The 18,424-nt window shown below is 42.5% G+C and overlaps 2 long non-coding RNA genes across 2 annotated transcripts in view; one reads left to right on the top strand and one right to left on the bottom strand.

Moving 5' to 3' along the window:
• Window positions 1-6,953, bottom strand: part of LOC132533471 (uncharacterized) — a 69,081-nt gene extending 62,128 nt beyond the window's left edge. The window contains exon 1 of the long non-coding RNA XR_009545365.1: window positions 6,671-6,953. This is a non-coding gene — a long non-coding RNA (uncharacterized LOC132533471). The remainder of the gene's footprint in view (window positions 1-6,670) is intronic.
• A 31-nt stretch (window positions 6,954-6,984) lies between these two features.
• LOC132533470 (uncharacterized) overlaps window positions 6,985-18,424 on the top strand; it is a 35,493-nt gene continuing 24,053 nt past the window's right edge. Inside the window, exons 1-2 of the long non-coding RNA XR_009545364.1 lie at window positions 6,985-7,501; window positions 14,242-14,368. This is a non-coding gene — a long non-coding RNA (uncharacterized LOC132533470). The remainder of the gene's footprint in view (window positions 7,502-14,241; window positions 14,369-18,424) is intronic.

Below are 18,424 nucleotides of genomic sequence, written 5' to 3'. Positions count from 1 at the left end.
TAATATAACCCGCCCAAATTGTACAGTTCTGTAGATTTCAGTGTACTCACAAACTTATTTAGCCACTACCACCAATGTCAGAATATTTTCTTCCATTTTTAATAAACACATCATCAACCTGCCGTCACCTTACAATGCCATATAAATTTTGAAAGTACAGCTTCACATCTCTATATGCATTTCAGAATATTGTTATCACTCCCCAAAAGAAGTCCTTAAACTCATCAATACTCACTTTTCCAGGGTCCAGGTGGTGGTGCACCTGGTTAAGCACACACACTAGAGTGTGCAAAGACCTGGGTTCAAGCCCCTGGCCCCAGCTGCAGGGGGAAAACTTCACAAGTGGTGAAGCAGAGCTGCAGGTGTCTCTCTGTCTGTTCCTTTCTCTATCTCCCCTACCCACTCAATTTCTCTCTTTCTCTAACCAGTAATAAATAAATAAATAAATAAATAAATAAATAAAAATTTTAAAAAATAGTCACTCTTTCTCCCTAGCTTAGCACAAATGCTAATGCACTTTGTCATTAGTGGATTTGTCTATCCTGAAAACTGCATAGTGAAATCATACATGTGGCCTTGTGATTCTGGTTTTTACTATATAACATGAATTTAAGGTTCATTCATGATGGCAGATGAATCAAACTCCATCCCCCTTTTTATGGCTGAGTGATATTCCATTGCAAGGATATGTCACGTTTTCTTTTTCCATTCATCAGTTAGTGGACATTGTGAGGTTTCTATTTGTTTTGCTGCTATTAATAAAGTCATGATAAACATTTCCATACTACAAATGTGTGCATTAATACATTTTTCTATTGGGGGTAGATATTCATGAGTGAAATTAATCTGTCATGATGGTGGTCCAGGAGTTGGCACAGTGGATAAAACAGTGGATTCTCAAGCATGAGTTCCCGAGTTCAATCCTCAGCAGCACATGCATGGTCCAGAATGGTGTCTGGTTCTTTCTTTCTCTCTCCTCCTATCTTTCTTGTTAATAAATACATAAAATCTTTTAAAAGATTGATCATGAGGTATATCTATGTTAAATATATTGAGGAACTTCCTATTTCCTAAAATTTACATTCCCATCAGCAGTATCATGTACAAGGGTTCTGATTGCTCTACACTCTCAGCAATGTGTGTGTGTGTGTGTGTGTGTGTGTGTGTTCGTCATAGTCAGTGTGTGAAGTCTCTCACTGTGGTTTTCATTAGTATTTTGTTAATAATATTGAACATCTTTCAGTGTGTATATTTTTGAAGAAAAGGATATAATCAAAGCCTTTACCTGTTTTTAAATTGGATTGTTTGTCTTTTGTTGAGCTGTAAGAATCCTTCCTATTATTTCTGTAATTCCAGAGAATGCCACTATCCCTCCAAATAGCTTGTACTCTTCACCTGGACCTAATAAAATACTTTCATTCTTCCCCTGCCCCCGACTTCTCTCCTGCTTTTTATCTGAGTATTATTCTTGCCTTTTTGTTTCTCTACAATCAGGCCTCCTATGGTCACTAGAAGTCATGTGCTAATTCAGTGAATTTCAGAATCAAAGACACATTTCATAATAGGTGATTGAACCACTGCCACAGATGCACTCCCTTGCACACTAAGCTAAGTAAGCTCAGTCCCTTTTCTTGTGTGCTCTGGAAACTTTATGCCGGCACAAACACAAGTCTCACTGCTACCCCTTCACACCATGAACCTAAAACACACCTTGTCTCAACAAAATCATGCTGCCTTACATCTACAACATTTCCATAGCCTAGCTCCTCCATGAAGACTTTCTTAGGGGTGAGGAGAGAGCATAATGGTTATGCAAGAGACTCCCATTGCCTGAGGCTCCATAGTCCCAGGTTCAATCCTTGCACCACCATAAACCAGAGTTTAGCAGTGCTCTGGGTTTTTGCTTATTTATTTATTTTTTTTAGAAAAAAACTTCCTTAGCCACTAGAGCTTAAAATAGTTTATCAGGATGGCAGAGAAGGACCTAGTGGGGACTGAACTGTTATGTGGAAAACTGAGAAATGTTACATATGTAAAAACTACTGTATTTTACTGGTGACTGTAAACCATTACTCCCCCATAAAAAAAATAAACTTCTCTTTCCATGCCCCCCAAAAAAATGGTTTCTCAGTACCCTGAAATAAAAAACAATAGTAATGACCTATGTAGTTTATTAGTCAATTAATAACTATATATATATATATGTCATGAGTGTTCCTATACTTCAGGGATATATTAAATGAAACCCTTCCACCCATAAATGTTGAGCAACATAGAATTGTTGGAATGTGCAAGAATTCCATACTGGAATTCAAGAAGATAACTAAGAAACTCAAAAATGTTCTATGTACTGGGGAACACTTGATTGAATAATATAACCACATATTTTTACTGTTTATTGCAAATTGTAGTGTTTCTCAGAGTCTTTGATATGATGCCCATGTGGAGAATCTATAAAAGAGGAAAAGTGAGCAGTGTTTCCAGATTGATTTGCCCTTCTGAGAGTATACCTATAAAGTCCAGCTCACCACATACTTCCAGGATACTTAGGGAACTGCTGAGTTAATTCAGTCGCTACTCAATTCTACCAGCTGGACAGCACTGAATAGAAAACCATATTTCCTACCAAGGTGAAAAGCCAGATTTGCTTTATTCTAGGAGAACAGTAACTGGAAGCTGCTCTATTAGCATGCTGGGTTCAAAACAATTTATGCATTAAATGTGTTCAGAGTTTTAAGATTCATCTGATACTAGAAAACACTGAAATGTGGGGAAACTGATGTAGTGCAGCCTAACCTGACCTCTAGCTTCAAAGCACTCTCTATAAAGGCTGGTTAACAAGTATTCTAGAGGGGCGGGTAGAGGCTCATATGGTTATGACAATGCGCAAAGATCCAGGTGTGAGCCTCACATTCCCACATGCAGAGAGAAAACTGCAAGCAGTGAAGCAGTGTTGCAGGTGTTTCTCTGTTTCTCTCTCATTCTCTCTCTTTCCATCACCCTCTCCCCTCTTGATTTCTGGCTGTCTCTATCCAATAAATAAATAAAAATAATTAAGAAATTAAAAAATATACTAAAAAGTTAAAAAAAAAAGTATTCCAGAAATAGGCTGTGGCTCCTCATGACCCAATTATAACAGCCCTGATGATCAAAAAGAAATGAAGTGTCACAGTGACCTTCTCACAGCAAACTTATCCCAGGGAGCAAAGATTCTTCAACGGCAAAAACTGATAAGGAAAGAGACTTTCCCCAACACTGGAAAAAAAAGTTCTCACAACAAACTCTAGAGTAATGTGAAATATAAACATCAAGCAACAGGACGGACTTCTGCAGCGAATGTTTCCTTCTCACACTAAGTAGGAAGAGCCATTTAAATTAGCTGGCAAATCTTAAAAAAGTTAAACTTAAATGCTGTTTCTGCTCAGATTGCTAATTACTGTCAGGAAGACAGGCTTGGGCCTTGCAGTTTTATCTACTAAAACACTTAAGTGCTACACTTGAGTTTCTGAATAGGTTTCTGATTTACTGATAGCTTTTCCTAGTGCTGATCATTTTAAAAACTAAAACAAAGCACAAATGGGAAGCAGAGCTAAAGCATGTGGGTCAGTTGGAATTCCAGCTGGCAAAGCAATACAAGAATGAGTTAAAAGTGTTGGCCTCCTCTTACTCCTACTTCACTGGGTGCTACATAAGCCTTCTGCTCCCCCAGGATGTCATCCCAGGGACCCTCCTGACTCTCGTAGGCTCTCTCCCACAGACTCTTTGACAAAAAAACAGCTAAACTTCAAGGCCACAATCTAGGTCATTATAATTCAGGGTGAGACCTCGGCCCTGGACCACAGCCTGGGGGAACAAAAAGAAGAGTTTAAAATGAGCTTGCCTCCTCCCATAATTTGATTATAAGCTAAATGGCACAAGAGCAGCACTGATAGGCAGCATTTCACCCACCCCCTCAGAAAGCAAAGAGAGACTTTCAGTCAGTGCCAGCACCACCACCCTCCAGAAGGAACAGAAGGCTTTGGCTGGGTTTGACCAACACAGGGCACCTGTCACTGGGTACATTTCACACCCTGCACCCCTCCCTACCACCCCACCCCAGGGAAGTTGTCTCTTCAGAGATGACATGGCACAGCAAATCCTTTTTAAACACACTCACAAGAGGTTCAACCGTCCTCCTCCAACCTAAAGGTTCGCGCTGCCAGAACTTTATACAGCCTTCACTCAAGAAGTATCTGAGATCCTTGTAGAAAAAAAGGAAGTAAGGTACTTGCTGGATTTATCAACAGCGGTCACCTATCTCAGTGACAGGTGAGTGACCTAGAAACTAGGGAATACACATTTCACAGTCTAAAATGAAACGGAAATCCGATTTTTTTTTGGTAGAAATTTCAGTAATTGTAATTAACACTGGATGATTGTAACTGGTATAAGTATTGGAAACAGAAAATGCTTCAGGCAACTCTCTAACACATTCTGTATTTATCACATATTAAAACAGCTTTATTTCAGAACAGACCTGGCCTCTTCTCCACACCCAATGCAGTATGACATACTAAAAAAGTTGTATTTCAGAACCAACCTTTTCTATCTTTTTTCTTAGTCTCCAAATCTATGGCCTCTAGATGGATAATGTTGGCATTTCCTAGAGCTAAAGATACAGATTCTTGAGCCTCTCTCCTGACCCTTCCCCTAGACATTTAGACATCTAACAGAGCAACCCAGCTATCTGGTTTAACAGTCCTCTTGGTGACTCTGGCTTAAGTTTGAGAAGCACTGCTCCAGGGTTAGGGGAGACTCAGCAGGGAGTCTGGGTGTCAGAGGTCAGATTAAACCCTTTTTATTTGAAGGAGAGACAACCTTCCTTCCTTGTTTTAGGTCACCAACAGCTCTTAACCTCAGGCTGTTTTCAAGGATGAGGAGTTGAGTACTTGGTTCAAGGTCACGCTGGAGGTCACAGCAGCTACAGTCTGGGGTCTGCTGACTCCATTGACCTTGGTTCTTAAACTGAGGTCTAACTGATGTAGAAATTCTGGGGTTCAAGTCTCTGAATACTGATGAGGTAACCCCACTGGTCTCTTAATCTGCATGGTCCAGATTCCCTCAGTATGAGTACTAGAGTAGATGGATTTTAGGGAAGAGAGAAAAAAAAATGACACTTACTTCCAGAGATCTGAGTCACTAAATCTCTCCCTAAGGAGTGGGAAAGAGGGTCAAACTCAGGTACCTTTTTAAGATTAAAATAAACAGTTAATTTTTAAAAATCTAAATAACGAACTACAGCCCTAATAACAAATGAATGGTGCTTTAAGGTTTCCTAGGTACTTTTCACTTCCAGTATTTTAACCAAGTCACCCATAACCCTCAATGGGAGGAGGAAGATAAGGCCACTGTCAACTCCTTTATAGAAAAGTGAACTTTAAAGTGGCTAACAATGTTATCTACCAGCACAATGGCCCCCTATAAAGTTAAACGTTGATCTCAGTTCTGTTAAACTATAGAAACTATCCACAATAAGTAATTCTGAAGCCTGGAAAGCTGTCCCCAGAGCAAAGTCAAGAGAAAGCCCAGTAGCAGAAACAGTGAGCCAGCCCCTAAACCATAGCACCTGACCAGAGCAGTGTATGGGTACCCCTTTAAGAACTTAACACAACACCCCAAAATCCAAGGTGTTCAGCTAAAAAAAGAAAAAGAGAGAGAAGGAGAGAGAGGCATATTTCTAGCCTGCACAATCATTTCTGGAGCAATTCCCACTAGCAGCCTCAGAGGCAAAGAACGGATCACTGCCTGGCTAAAGCTCTTCCACCCCTCCGGGTTATGACAGCTCAGCTCTGACTCTTGTGTAGGCAAAATCCCAAAACTCAAAACAAGAAGTGGGGGAAAAAAGTAAAGCCAAAAGTCACCGGCATCCTCCACACCCTAGCAAACTGCCCAGGATCAGTTACTAGGAATTTGGATCTTAGAAGATAGCGAGATGAAATAGACATTCCTGTAACCAACCCCCCCCACACACACACACACACACATACACACGCACACATTATCCTCCTACCTGGTCCCCTGAAGCAGAAGAATATAAAGGGGGAAAGGACCCTTTAAGAAGTCTCAAGGCAGATTAAAAAATAATCCCAGGCACCCTCTCCAAAGAAATAGTGTGTAAACCCAAACTCTCCAACTGGCCCTTCCCTCCAGGTCCAGTCCCAGGAGAGAATGAAAGGGGTGGGGCTGGCGGGGTGCTATAAACCTGAGCGAAGGCTGGAGGTAAAATCCGGCTGGTCACCCAGCCCAGCCACCAAGGTGCCCAGCTCGCGCGGTGGATGCACCAACTCAGAACCCCGCACCCTGGGCCACATCTGGGGTTTGAGAGGGAGGGGGAATCGCCGGGCCAAGAGCCTATCTCAGTTTGGGAAGTCAATTATTTTCCTAGAAGACGCCATGGGGTGATTTCGTGCACTTATAGCCAGGGGTGTGGTGGGATGCGGGAGCTCGGCGCGGGAACCAAGCGCTCCATTCAGCTCCTCCACCGTGTGTGTGTGCGGGGGGGGGGGGGGGAGGCTCGGGGTGGCACTCTGGGGACCTACCCTACCGCGGGCATCTTGCGCAAAGGAGGGTTCCATCCTCAACTTTCTCCCAGGACCCTGCTCCGCGCGGTGGCTGTCCCAACCTTGCTCACCTTGGAGTACTGGGTTTGGGGAGAACTCCAGACCCCAGTCCTGCGCGCGCACAAAGCAGCTGCGCGGAGCGTGCGCCCCTACTCCCAGCGTCCGCCAACTTGAAAGCATCTCTCCGGGCTCCCGCCTACTTCTCTGACCACGCAGTGAGGTCCTTGCCCTGTTCCCCCGTCCGGGTCCAATCGCGGGCAATCCAGTCTCCCCAGCTCCTGCATCTGCACCAACGCCCCCCGACCCCCCCCCCCCCCGTGGGCCTCGGCTTCTGCCCCCCATCCCCCGCTCGGCTTCCCGCGCCCCGGCCCTACCGTGCAGCCCGGCGAGTGGCCCAGCGCGCGGCACGCGTCCCAGCCAACGAGGCTCCTCCCCGGGGGCTGCCCGGCGCGGGGCTCCGGGCTCCGGACAAGGTTCTGCAGACCCGACCCGAGGGCTGGCTCGCCGCTCCTCGCGGCTTCCGCGCGGGCTCTGGCTGCCGAGCGCCAGCACAGAGAGGCGGGCGGGGGAAACTCCCGGCAACTCCAACTCCAGGCGCTGGAGCTCCAGCTGCAGCCGGGCGTCCGCCCGCCCTCCCTCCGCCACCGCCACCGAGTGCGAGCGCCTGTGAAGCAAACCTGCCCCCGCCACCGCCTCTGAGCATGCCCAGTGCCGCCCTGGGCGAGCCCCGGCGCCCTGACCTGGGGCGCAGAGCTGCGCCGGGGACCAGGCGACCCGCCCCAGGCTCCTGAACACTGAGGAGACTGCAGAGGGCGAGAAGGGGGCCTGCTCCAGCTAGGGGTCCTCGGGGCAAAGGTCTATGTATAAGTTTCTGGGGCTGTGGAAGTTAGCGGGATGGCAAGGTGAGCTGGTGTTGTAAGCCTCTCTGTTCGGGTCTATAGTGGGAAGGACAAGAAACATTTATTCTCAGGGAAAGGACGAGTGCACTCAGCAGATAGGGTTTTTTGTTGTTTTGTTTTGTTTTTCTGGCGCACGCCTTCTGTCATATTCAGAGCTAAAGGAGCCTGACAGACTGAAGAGAGCTCTGTAGGCAGCAGAGGCTCTGGTCTTACATGACCATTGTTCTTCGGAGGGAATGGGACCTGCTTTTGCTCGAGTTTACGACATTTCGAGAAAAGACAGGTGTATATTTCCTGCAAAAATCTTGATTTCTAAGTCTGAGTAACGCATGAAGACTGTAGACCGCACAGACCATCTCTAAGTCCCTTGCCTGCCCATCCTCACAGTCCATCTAAGGACTGAGTTCTGCATTCTTGGAGCAAAGAGGCGCTGAGCATTCCAGTGTGGTTGGGGAAGGCACTGGGAGGGATCCAAGATTCAAACTGCCTTCAAAATACTACCGGTTACTAAGAGAGAAAAGAGTTACAAATAAATGCTCAAGCGTTAGTTACTGGTGTGGAAAGAGGATGTGAGAACTAATTTTGGGGACACATCATTAGCAAAAGCAGCAAAGTGGGAAACCCTTTCACCAGCCTCAGCAATAGTGCCCTACTGAGGCATTTTGGAATCTGAGAGAAAAAAAGTTCATAATATGTACGGATAGTGCCTTTATTTTAAATGTTGTAACTTTTATCATTTCTGCATTCATTCCTAAGTATAATATAAAATATTTAGATTGACTGCTAGTTCTTTGACAGGCCTATACATTTCTGTGACCTCTTTGCCCCTTAACTTGCGACTCGTTGGTGGTTAGCTGCGAGTGCATTACTCTGTTGGGTTAGAGTATAAGGGATAAGAAACAACACGCTGAATCTGAGAAATGGGTTGGAGCAGTGGCTAGGGATTGAGGGAGAGTGCTTGGCTGTCACTTTGTGGAGCTTGACCTTTTCTTTTCTTTGTGTATTTTACTGTTTTATTATCTTCATTTATTTATGGCTAGAGACAGCCAGATATCAAAAGGGAAAGGGGTGACAGAAAGGGGAGAGAGACAGAAAGACATGTGCAGCATTGCTTCACCACTTGCAAAGCTTTCCCCCTGCAGATGGAGATGGGGTGCGGGGTGAGAGGGGACTCAAACCTGAGTCCTGGAGCATTATAACATGCACTCAAACAGGTGTGGCACCACGTGGCCCCCTTTTTCATATTCCTCACAGGGTTATTGCTAGGACTTAGCTCAGTGTCTTACAACACGAATCCACTGCTCCCAGTGGCCTTTTGTCTTTTCTTTTTCATTTGATAGGACTGAGAGAAATTGAGAGGGAAGGGGTGATCGACAAGGAGAAAGACACCTGCAATATAACTTTACTTCTTGTGAAGCTTCCCTCCTGCATTTGGGGACTCAAGCTTGAGCCAGAGTCTGTTGTGCATGGTAACTTGCTCTCAGTTGGGTGCACCACTGCACTGTTCAGCCCTGGCTTATTATGGTGGTGCCAGGAATTGAAAGAGGGACCCCAGAGCCACAGGCATAGACATTTGCATAATCATTATGCTATCTCTCCCACACCCCTGCCAAGCCTTACCTTCTTTTTTTGCGGTATAGAGATATATACCACAGATTCTGGAGGAAGAAAGGGACATAATCCAAAGAGAACTCTTGCCAGGAGGCTGCTGTAGATCCAGAAAGGAAGTGGTTTGGTACAAGAGTGTGGGCAAAATAGAGCATATTAACAGTTGGTGTCTTATGACAGACTGAGAGGTTTCACTAATAAAGGCATGTGCTCTCAGTTTATCTCTGCAGAGATACCTGATGAAGCTAATTTAGAGCCCACACATAAATTTCCTAGGATCTGATCTTAATCTCTACCATTTCCCATCAAGTCTCCATGGACAGATGACTCCACTAGTCTATCCTTCCTCATCTGTGAAATGGAAAACAGTTCTCATAGGCTCTCATGGGGTGTCGAAGTGAGGATTCCAAAGACTAATATTTCTAAGCACTCGAAGAACTCTGAGAACTCACACAAATAAAAAGGCATTGTTCTTATCATCATCAATATAAAAGCTGAATTGAAACAAGGAAGTTTGATGGCTTCTATACAAGAGTGGTCCCAAGGGTCTTTGATTTAGCAAGTTCTTTTAGCATGGTCAGGATTCTGTTAACAAATCTTCAAAGATTGCCTTTGAGTAATTCAAAACTTTTGATTTTAGATTTCCTTGTACTCGTCTCTCTTGTCACTGTGACTCCCACCACCTTCTGTTTCTCTTCTTTCAGATTTTCTTGTTTTTTTTATTAATTTTTTTTTTGCCTCCAGGGTTATCACTGGGGCTCAGTACCTGCACTATGAATCCACTCCTCCTGGAGGCCATCTTTTCTATTTTTGTTGTTGTTGGATAGGATAGAAAGAAATGGAGAGAGGAAGGGAAGACAGTGCAGGGGAGAGAAAGACAGACAACTGTAGACCTGCTTCACCACTTGTGAAGTGATCCCCCCCCTTCAGGTGGGGAGCTGGGGGCTTGAATAGGGATCCTTCCACCAGTCCTTGCACTTTGTACTATATGCGCTTAAACGTGTGTGCTACAGGCCGGCCCCCTTCGTTTTCTTTTCAGTATCACAAGCTCAAGAGGACTCCCTCTCTGTATTACTATCTTCAGTCACAACTGCAGGTCCTGAGTATGATAGCCCCTGCGTTAATCAGCATATATGTTCTTCATCCAGTCCCATATGAGCCTTTTAGTTCCTGGGTATACGGAGAACAGACTACCACTTACTTATGGAAAACATTTTTTTTTTTTTTTGGTGTCAGCACTACAAATCCACTGCTCCTGGAGGCTATTTTTCCCATTTTGTTGCCCTTGTTGTGGTTGTTACTGTTGTAATAGCTGTTGTTGTTGGACAGGACAGAGAGAAATGGAGAGAGGAGGGGAAGACAGAGGGGGAGAGAAAGATAGACACCTGCAGATCTGCTTCACCGCTTGTGAAGTGACCACCCTGCAAGTGGGGAGCCGGGGGCTCGAACTGGGATCCTTAAGCCGGTCCTTTCACTTTGCACCATGTGCACTTAACCCACTGCACTATCACCCAGACCCCTATGGAAAACATTTTAAGCATGCAGAATTCTTAAGGGGAGATGAGTGAGAAACCAAGGTACTTGCACAAGAATTTTTCTGGAAAAGAGGAAATACCAAACCCCATTTATCATAAGATACAATTACAAATATTTTCAGAATAAATATCAATTTTCTTCATCAAAATCGTCATCTCTGTTCTATCTCCACCAGTCTTTAAGAATTATTATTATTATTTTCTTTGTTTGCTCTTGCCTCCAGGGTTATCACTGGGGTTCAGTGCCAGCACTATGATTCCACTGCTCTTAGCAGCCAAATTTTCCATCTTATTGGATAAAACAGAGAGAAATTGAGGGGGGGATAGAAAGGGGAAAAGAAAAACAGACACCTGCAGATCTGCTTCACTGCCTCTTTAGTCATCCCCTCTGCTAGTGGGGAGCAGGAGTGGGGTGGCTCAAACCTGAGTCCTTGCATTTAGTATTATGTATGCTTAACCAGGTGTGCCACCACCCAGCCCCCCAAGAATTATTTTTTGAATTATTTTTAATTGAAATAATGGTAAGTTAATAAGAACAAGCAGAACAGAATATATAATCATTTTTAAAAGGAGACATTCTGTACTTTAACAAATGTCTTTACCTAATTTTTAAATGAATTGTACTTGGTTTTTCAATTATTTTTATTAGTAATAAACAATCCTCAGGAATGACTATTGTAGCCAGCTCCTTGCTTATAGTTACAGATATATTCTGTCCCTTCCTCCTAGCAGGCGAAAATGAGTTTTCCTTTCTAATCATGAGACCATAGAATTGAAAAAAATACTGTTCATCTAGGAGCTAAGTTATAAGCTTTTAAATTACTGTTATTCTGGGATAGAAAAGAAAAACACAAAAGCAATTTTCCCTAATGACACAAGTTAAATCATTTTCATAGGGACACCAGATCCTATGACAAAACTCTTTCTGAGTTCCGCTATCCTTGTCATAAAACCCACAGTGCCCACTGTTGACTTCAACCTAAAATACCCTCTGATTTAGATGTCCTGGGATGCCTAAGGCTGAGAAGGAGATGCTGTCTAGATAACAATGGATTGAATTGACAAGGACAAGGGGAACTTGGCTGAATCTAAGGAATTGTGCATTGTAAAGTAACTTTTAAAAACTTATCTATTTATTCCCTTTTGTTGCCCTTGTTTTTTATTGTTATAGTTATATTATAGTTATATTGTTGTTGTTACTGATGTCGTCATTGTTGGATAGGACAGAGAGAAATGGAGAGAGGCCCACAACGACCCTGGATCCGTACTCCCAGAGAGATAGAGAATGGGAAGGCTATCAGGGGAGAGGATGGGATATGGAGATCGGGTTATGGGAATTGTGCAGAATTGTACCCCTCTTATTCTATGGTTTTGTTAATGTCTCCTTTATTAAATAAAAAAAAATAAAAATATATATAAAAAGAAATGGAGAGAGGAAGGGATGACAGAGAGGGGGAGAGAAAGATAGACACCTGCAGACCTGCTTCACCATTTGTGAAGCGACTGACTTCCCTGCAGGTGGGAGCTGGGGTTCGAACCAGCATCTTTACGCTGGTCCTTGCACTGTTCTTTGTGCTTTGCAGCATGTACACATAACCCGCTGCGCTACCACCCAACTCCCCTTGTAATGTAGTTTTTTAACAGCAATATTTAATGGCTTAGCAGTAGGTCTTCAAAACTAGTAGAGCCTGTTATCTTTTTAGTTCTTTCAACTTCACAAAGCATCTAAAACTTCACAGCTGATAGCTTTTCAAATTTTTCAATCTGATTCAGTGATTTCAAATAAGAAATGCAGAAATACTCAACTAACCAAATTTTGAATTGGTCCACATGAACCTGCCACTTTTGATAGTCTTTTGAATACCAGCATATTTTTCAATCTTAGTTGTATTCATCAAAATTAGTCATTGTTTTTGGAACTGGGAAGGCCTTTCCTTTTATATTACTTGGGATACCATCCCCACCCCATACAAGCTGTGTCAAAGAACCTTAATTAGTCTTTGAGATTTATAGTTGTACCAGATTTGTCTTTGGAGCTGGAAGTTGGATCCATTCTGTGGCAGAAGGGTCAAAAATAGCTTCTTTCCCCCCTTTGGAGTATAACATCACTCTTGGTTGGCCTTAAAGTGGGTAAATAATAATCTTAACTTCTTGCTGCGCCTCATCTGTACCTTATACCCAAAGTGTTTTTCTGAAACCATTTCCTGTACCTACTAACCTTAGCTATCTTAGTTGTTTTGTCTCATCCAGCTAGCTTTTGTTCTCTACTCTTTAAAACCAAGCATGACTTCTTTATCCTACTAGTAAGAATTGAGTAAATAATTTGATTAAATTAATTCATGTGTGGAAGCCTATTAACTTTCCCAACCAAAAGAATAATGATGATGCAACTCTAAGAGTATTTTGTGATCTCAAATGAACATGTCCACTAACACAATTTTGTGTTTTTAATTTTTATTTATTATTGGATAGAGACAGAGAGACACCTGCAGCCCTGTTCCACCACTTGTAAAGCTTTTCCCCACAGGTGGGAACCAAGGGTTTGAACTTGGGTCCTTGTGCACTGTAGTGTGTGTGCTTCATCAGGCGAGCCACTGCCTGGCCCCCACTAACACAATACTGGACTGTGAAGAGAGGTGGAAGAATTCTGAGTGAGAAGATAGAAACAGTATATTGAATAAGAGAAACTTTTAGTGCAGTTCACTATCTTTCTAAGAAACAGTTCTTCCCATCCTACTTCGTAACTATGAAGTCTTTCAAACTTCACTTGCTTTTCACAGTAACTCCCTTGGCAAAACCAGTAAATACACAGTAAATACTTAGGCTAGAGAAAGACCCACAGCTATTAGATGTAAGCACCATTTGTAAATTTGGAATTAAACCTGCTACTTATAGTGCCTTTGGTAGGGTCCAGGTGACTTATATGCAGAATTCCATAGACTTACATAGAGTGTATGCTTGGAATCCTATTCTGTTTTGCACAAAATTAGCCATGCTCTGTGGTTTAACCCTTAACAGATTCTAGCCGGTAATCTTTGGAGTTCACTTCCTTTTTTGACTAAATTGTGTGCTACATTCTGAAAGTAGGCACATAATTAGTTTCTCTTCTGTGCTTTTAAAAGCCAGGATAAATATTAACTATTGACGTGGAATTTGGTGACCTTCAACCCACTACTATTCACTGGAAGATGGGACATTTCTGTGAAGCATAGCAAACTGCTATTATTTCTCTACTGTCATCTTTATAGTGGCCTTTCCTTTTTTTAATTAAAGATTTTTACTGATTTCCTAATTATTCTATTACCCTAAACTTCTCCAACTTACAGGAAGAAAGAAAGAAAGAAAGATAGGTAATAGGTGATAAATAGGCAGGGAGACAGGCACATGCAAAATGAGAAACAGCTCTTTGGGGGGGGAAAAAAGCTCCTGGGAAAGTTTTAGTCTTAAAAAAAAAAAAAAGAATTGGTTGTACCTTGCATTTAGTTGTACTACAATAGTTTAATATGTCTTGGCCACATTTTTCCAGTGTGTCAGGTCCCTGAGCACAAGGACCATGCCTTCAATTTCCCATACTTAATATATTTTCTTTTTTTTTTTCAGTTAACATTTATGTTCCTGAGACTGCAAGGAGCAAACAGCAGTCAATGGTCCACACCCAGTTCCTAACACAGAAGCAGGAATCTATCAGCAGATCACAATGACACAATGACTCACCTGTCACCACCAGGTGAGTCATCAGGGACAGAGAAGAAATAGATCTTTAACTTATTTCTAACGATATCAGGAAGCTGATTCTTAGAACATACACAAGTGTGAAATTGCATCTGTGATATGTTTTACAACCAAAAGGTATTTGAGATTAAAGTGTGTAAAAGAAATGGTTGTGGGGCAGGCAGTAGCAAGTGGGTTAAGCGCACATGGCGCAAAGCGCAAGGGCTGGCATAAGGATCCCGGTTCAAGCCCTTGGCTTCCCACCTGCAGAGGGGTCCTTTCACACGTGGTGAAGCAGGTGTGCAGGTGTCTATCTTTCTCTCTCCCTCTCTGTCTTCCCTTCCTCTCTCCATTTCTCTCTGTCCTATCCAACAACAACGACAGCAATAATAACAACAATGATAAATAAGAAGGACAACAAAAGTGAAAAAAAAAAATAGCCGCCAGGAGCAGTGGATTCATACTGCAGGCACCAAACCCTAGCAATAACCCTGGAGAGAAAAAAAAAAAAAAGAAAAGAAAGAAAGAAAGAAAGAAAAGAAAAAAGAAATAGTGAGCAAAAGACAGAAGATTTTCTTGAATGAATAATAATGAAGCTAAGAGTTACACAATAGATCTGTAATAATTAAGTGAGGGAAAAAAAGGATTTCAGGCAGTCAAAAGTGGCATGTGTGTGAGCACTGTGGTGGGAATGATTTAAATATTTTAGTTTATTTTTGTAATGAGAGAGATACAGCGAGAAAGACCAGAGCACCACTTAGCTCTGTCTTATGGTAGCATTGGGATTAAACCTGAGACCTCAGAACCTCAGGCATCAAAGTCTTATGCCATAACCATTATGCTGTCTCCCAGGCCCCAAAGATGGGGAAAAGGAAGGAAGGAAGGAAGGAAGGAAGGAAGGAAGGAAGGAAGGAAGGAAGGAAGGAAAGGAGGGAGGGAGGAAGGGAGGGAGGGAGGGAGGGAGGAAGGATGGATAAAAAGGAAGAAACAAAGGAAGAAAGAAGGAAAGGAGGGAGGGAGGAAGGAAATTATTTGGTTATCTCTTTGATCAAAGAAAGAATGAAAAAGCCAGAGCACTATTTGGTACTCAGTGCAGTGATCAAACTCTGGCCTTAGAAAAATCCTAAACTCTTCCACAGGGTAAACCTCCCTTGTCATACCCCAGACTTGACACAAATCAGCATCTGGTCAGAACAGCTGGTAAAAGGAAACACTGTGCTCAGTAAGAAACAAGAAACAATGTGATGTCAAGAAGCAGCTGGCCATGGTAGAAACGGCATGAATTATATCCTAAACTAACATGGATTTGACCCTCAGATTCAACTTCTCCTTGCTGTATAACCCTTGGCAAAGTAGGCAACCTCTCAAAATTCCAGATCTCTTTTTCTTAAAAACTGCATGTTCCTGTCTACCTGTGGTTTTAATTGGAGACTTGAAGGCGAACACATGTTACACTTAGCACAATACCTGGCCCACAGCAAGTAAGTTATAAATCTTGCCACTTTCATCTATTATCACCCATCTTGGCAACTTCTAGGAATATAGGAGAGAGAAGCCAAAGATACATTTTGAATTTCCACCTGCATGATTACTTAGAAGACTTACTGTTGTAATGTCTCCGTTCTGTGGTCACAGAGACAGCATAACACTTTTGTTTTCACAAACACAGTTTACATATATGAAATTTTTAAAAAATCCACCTCTAGGACCTGGTAAAGCACACATGTTATCATGTGCAAAGATTTGGGTTCAAGACCCCATTCCCACCTGCAGAGTGGGGGTATTTCATCCAAAAAAAAAAAATTAAAAAGGAAAGAAAAAAGTGGCCACTAGGAATAGTCAGACACTGAGCCCCAGCAGTAATTCTGGTGAAAATAACAAAACAAACAACAGGGGGAAAAATGCATTCTCCTGCCCAGATATACTGATTTTTTCCATCTATTGCTATATTCCCAAGAAAAAAAAAGTATGAAAGATGTACTAAGGGTAAAAGATTTCAACATTTGTATTTGCTAGAATTAAATGAAGTCTCTGCTATGATACACTTTTACACAGTGGCTAGTTTTGAACTTTGATCAGAAATAGTAAAATATAGCTCTCCTCTTATCTCCTTATTTACTTGCTTGAAGAGCCTTGGAGAATACCATTCGTGGAAAATAAAAATATACTACAAATAGAGACAGATAGTTGTAGAAATAATAGTTAACCCACATCTACAACCCTAAGAGAACTGCTGTAGCTTCCATAGAGGGATTGGAGATTCCAAACTCTGGTGGTGGGAATCTTGTAATTTTGTAAAACAATGTTAAACCACATAAAACAGAAAAATGTAATAAGACTATGTGACCTCCCCCTCCCCATCGGCTACAGCAGGGCCTCTATCTTTATCTAATTTTTCACATTCAGAGCTGCAGAGACCAAGGCCTCTTGACTGCTGCTTCCCTTGTTTTGGTAAACTGTTTGAAAGACCTGTTTTGGGTTTAAAGTGACTGTCTCCACCAAGATCAGAAAAACTGCTAGGTTTCTGACCTAACAAATAATCCTTTATTCTGCAAGACACAGAGCTGCTTTCTCTTCCATGTTCCAGTGCTGCTTGCTAGTGTAGAGGCTAGAGAGAAGACACAGTACACTCATCATCAAAGACTCTTCTATTTATATATTCATTTCTTTCATTATTTTATTTATGGCACTTGATGTCTGTTGATGAATTTATCGCTTGTGGAGGCCATTTCCCCCCTCTTTTTCTTTCTTTTATTTGATAAGACAGAAAGAAATTGAGAGGAAAGGGGGAGGGAGAGAGGGAGAGAGAGAGAGACACTTGAAGCACTGCCTCACTGCTCATGAAGCTTCCTCCCCACCGAAGGTGGGGGCCAGAGACTTGTACCTGGGTCCTTGTGCAAGGTAATGTGTGCACTCTACCCAGTGTGCTACTTCCTAGTCTTCAGAGATTCCTCTAATACACAGCTCTTTCTTTTTCATTTGTTATGGACTCTTCCTCAAAGACTAACATTGTAAAGAGGCTGGGTCAGCATACTCTGTCACTGGAAGATCAGTCCTGAAATAAGTGCAGCCAAAATGTCCCCAACTATGACCATGGACTGCAAACTCAGACTGACAGAGACTTGAAGGTCACACAGGCCCCCATTGCTAATGTCCCCTTGGAACATATTGGAAATAGGCTTCCTAGTTTCAACCCAAAGATTCCTAAGTTCATCTGCTCTATTTCTACCTTTGGGTTATACAATTAAATAATTTGTCCTGCTTTATATCTTACCACCTTTCAGTCACTAAGTTGCAGATGCTACTGTGATTCCATTCTGACTTCCCTAGGGGGCAGATGACCTCAGGAATGTGTCTTCAAGTCTCACCTCTCCAGAACCCCACCCCAGTAAGGGAAGATAGAAACAGGCTAGGGGTATGGATTGATCTGCCAATATCCATGTCCAGCGGAGAAGCAAATATAAAAGTCAGACCTTGGGTCTGGGTGGTGGTGTACCTGGAAGGTGTGCAAGGACCCAGGTTCAAGTCCCTGGTCCCCATCTGCAAAAGGGATGCTTCACAAGTGGTGAAGCAGGGCTGTGGGTATCTCTCTATCTCTCTCCCTCTCTACTTCCCCTTCCTCTCTTAAATTATCTCTGTCTCTATCCAGAATAAACAAATGAATGAATAATACATTAAAAATTTTTTAAAAGCCAGACCTTCCACCTTCAGCAACCCATAAATAATTTTGGTTCAGGGTGGGGTTAGATATCATAATGGTTATGCAAAGAGACTCTCATGCCTAAAACTCTGAAGTCTCCTGTACCACCATAAGCCAGAGCTGAGTAGAGCTCTGGTAAAAAAAAAAAAAAAAAAAAAAAAAGGTCCATACATCCAGAGGGATAAAGAATAAAAAAGCTCCCAGTGGAGAAAAATGGTACACAGAACTCTGGTGGTGGTGAGAACTGTATGGACTTAGACCCCTGTTATCTTAGAATCTTGTTAATCACATTAAATCCCTAATAAAAAGTTTTAAAAGAATCACAGCCTCTGCTTACCCAGCCAAGAAAGGCATGGACGGAAACTAAAGGCA

The sequence above is a fragment of the Erinaceus europaeus genome, chromosome 16, assembly GCF_950295315.1.
Source record: "Erinaceus europaeus chromosome 16, mEriEur2.1, whole genome shotgun sequence".
NCBI lineage: Eukaryota > Metazoa > Chordata > Mammalia > Eulipotyphla > Erinaceidae > Erinaceus > Erinaceus europaeus.
Note: the sequence above shows the minus strand (reverse complement) of the source record. Positions and strands in the feature narration are given on the sequence as shown.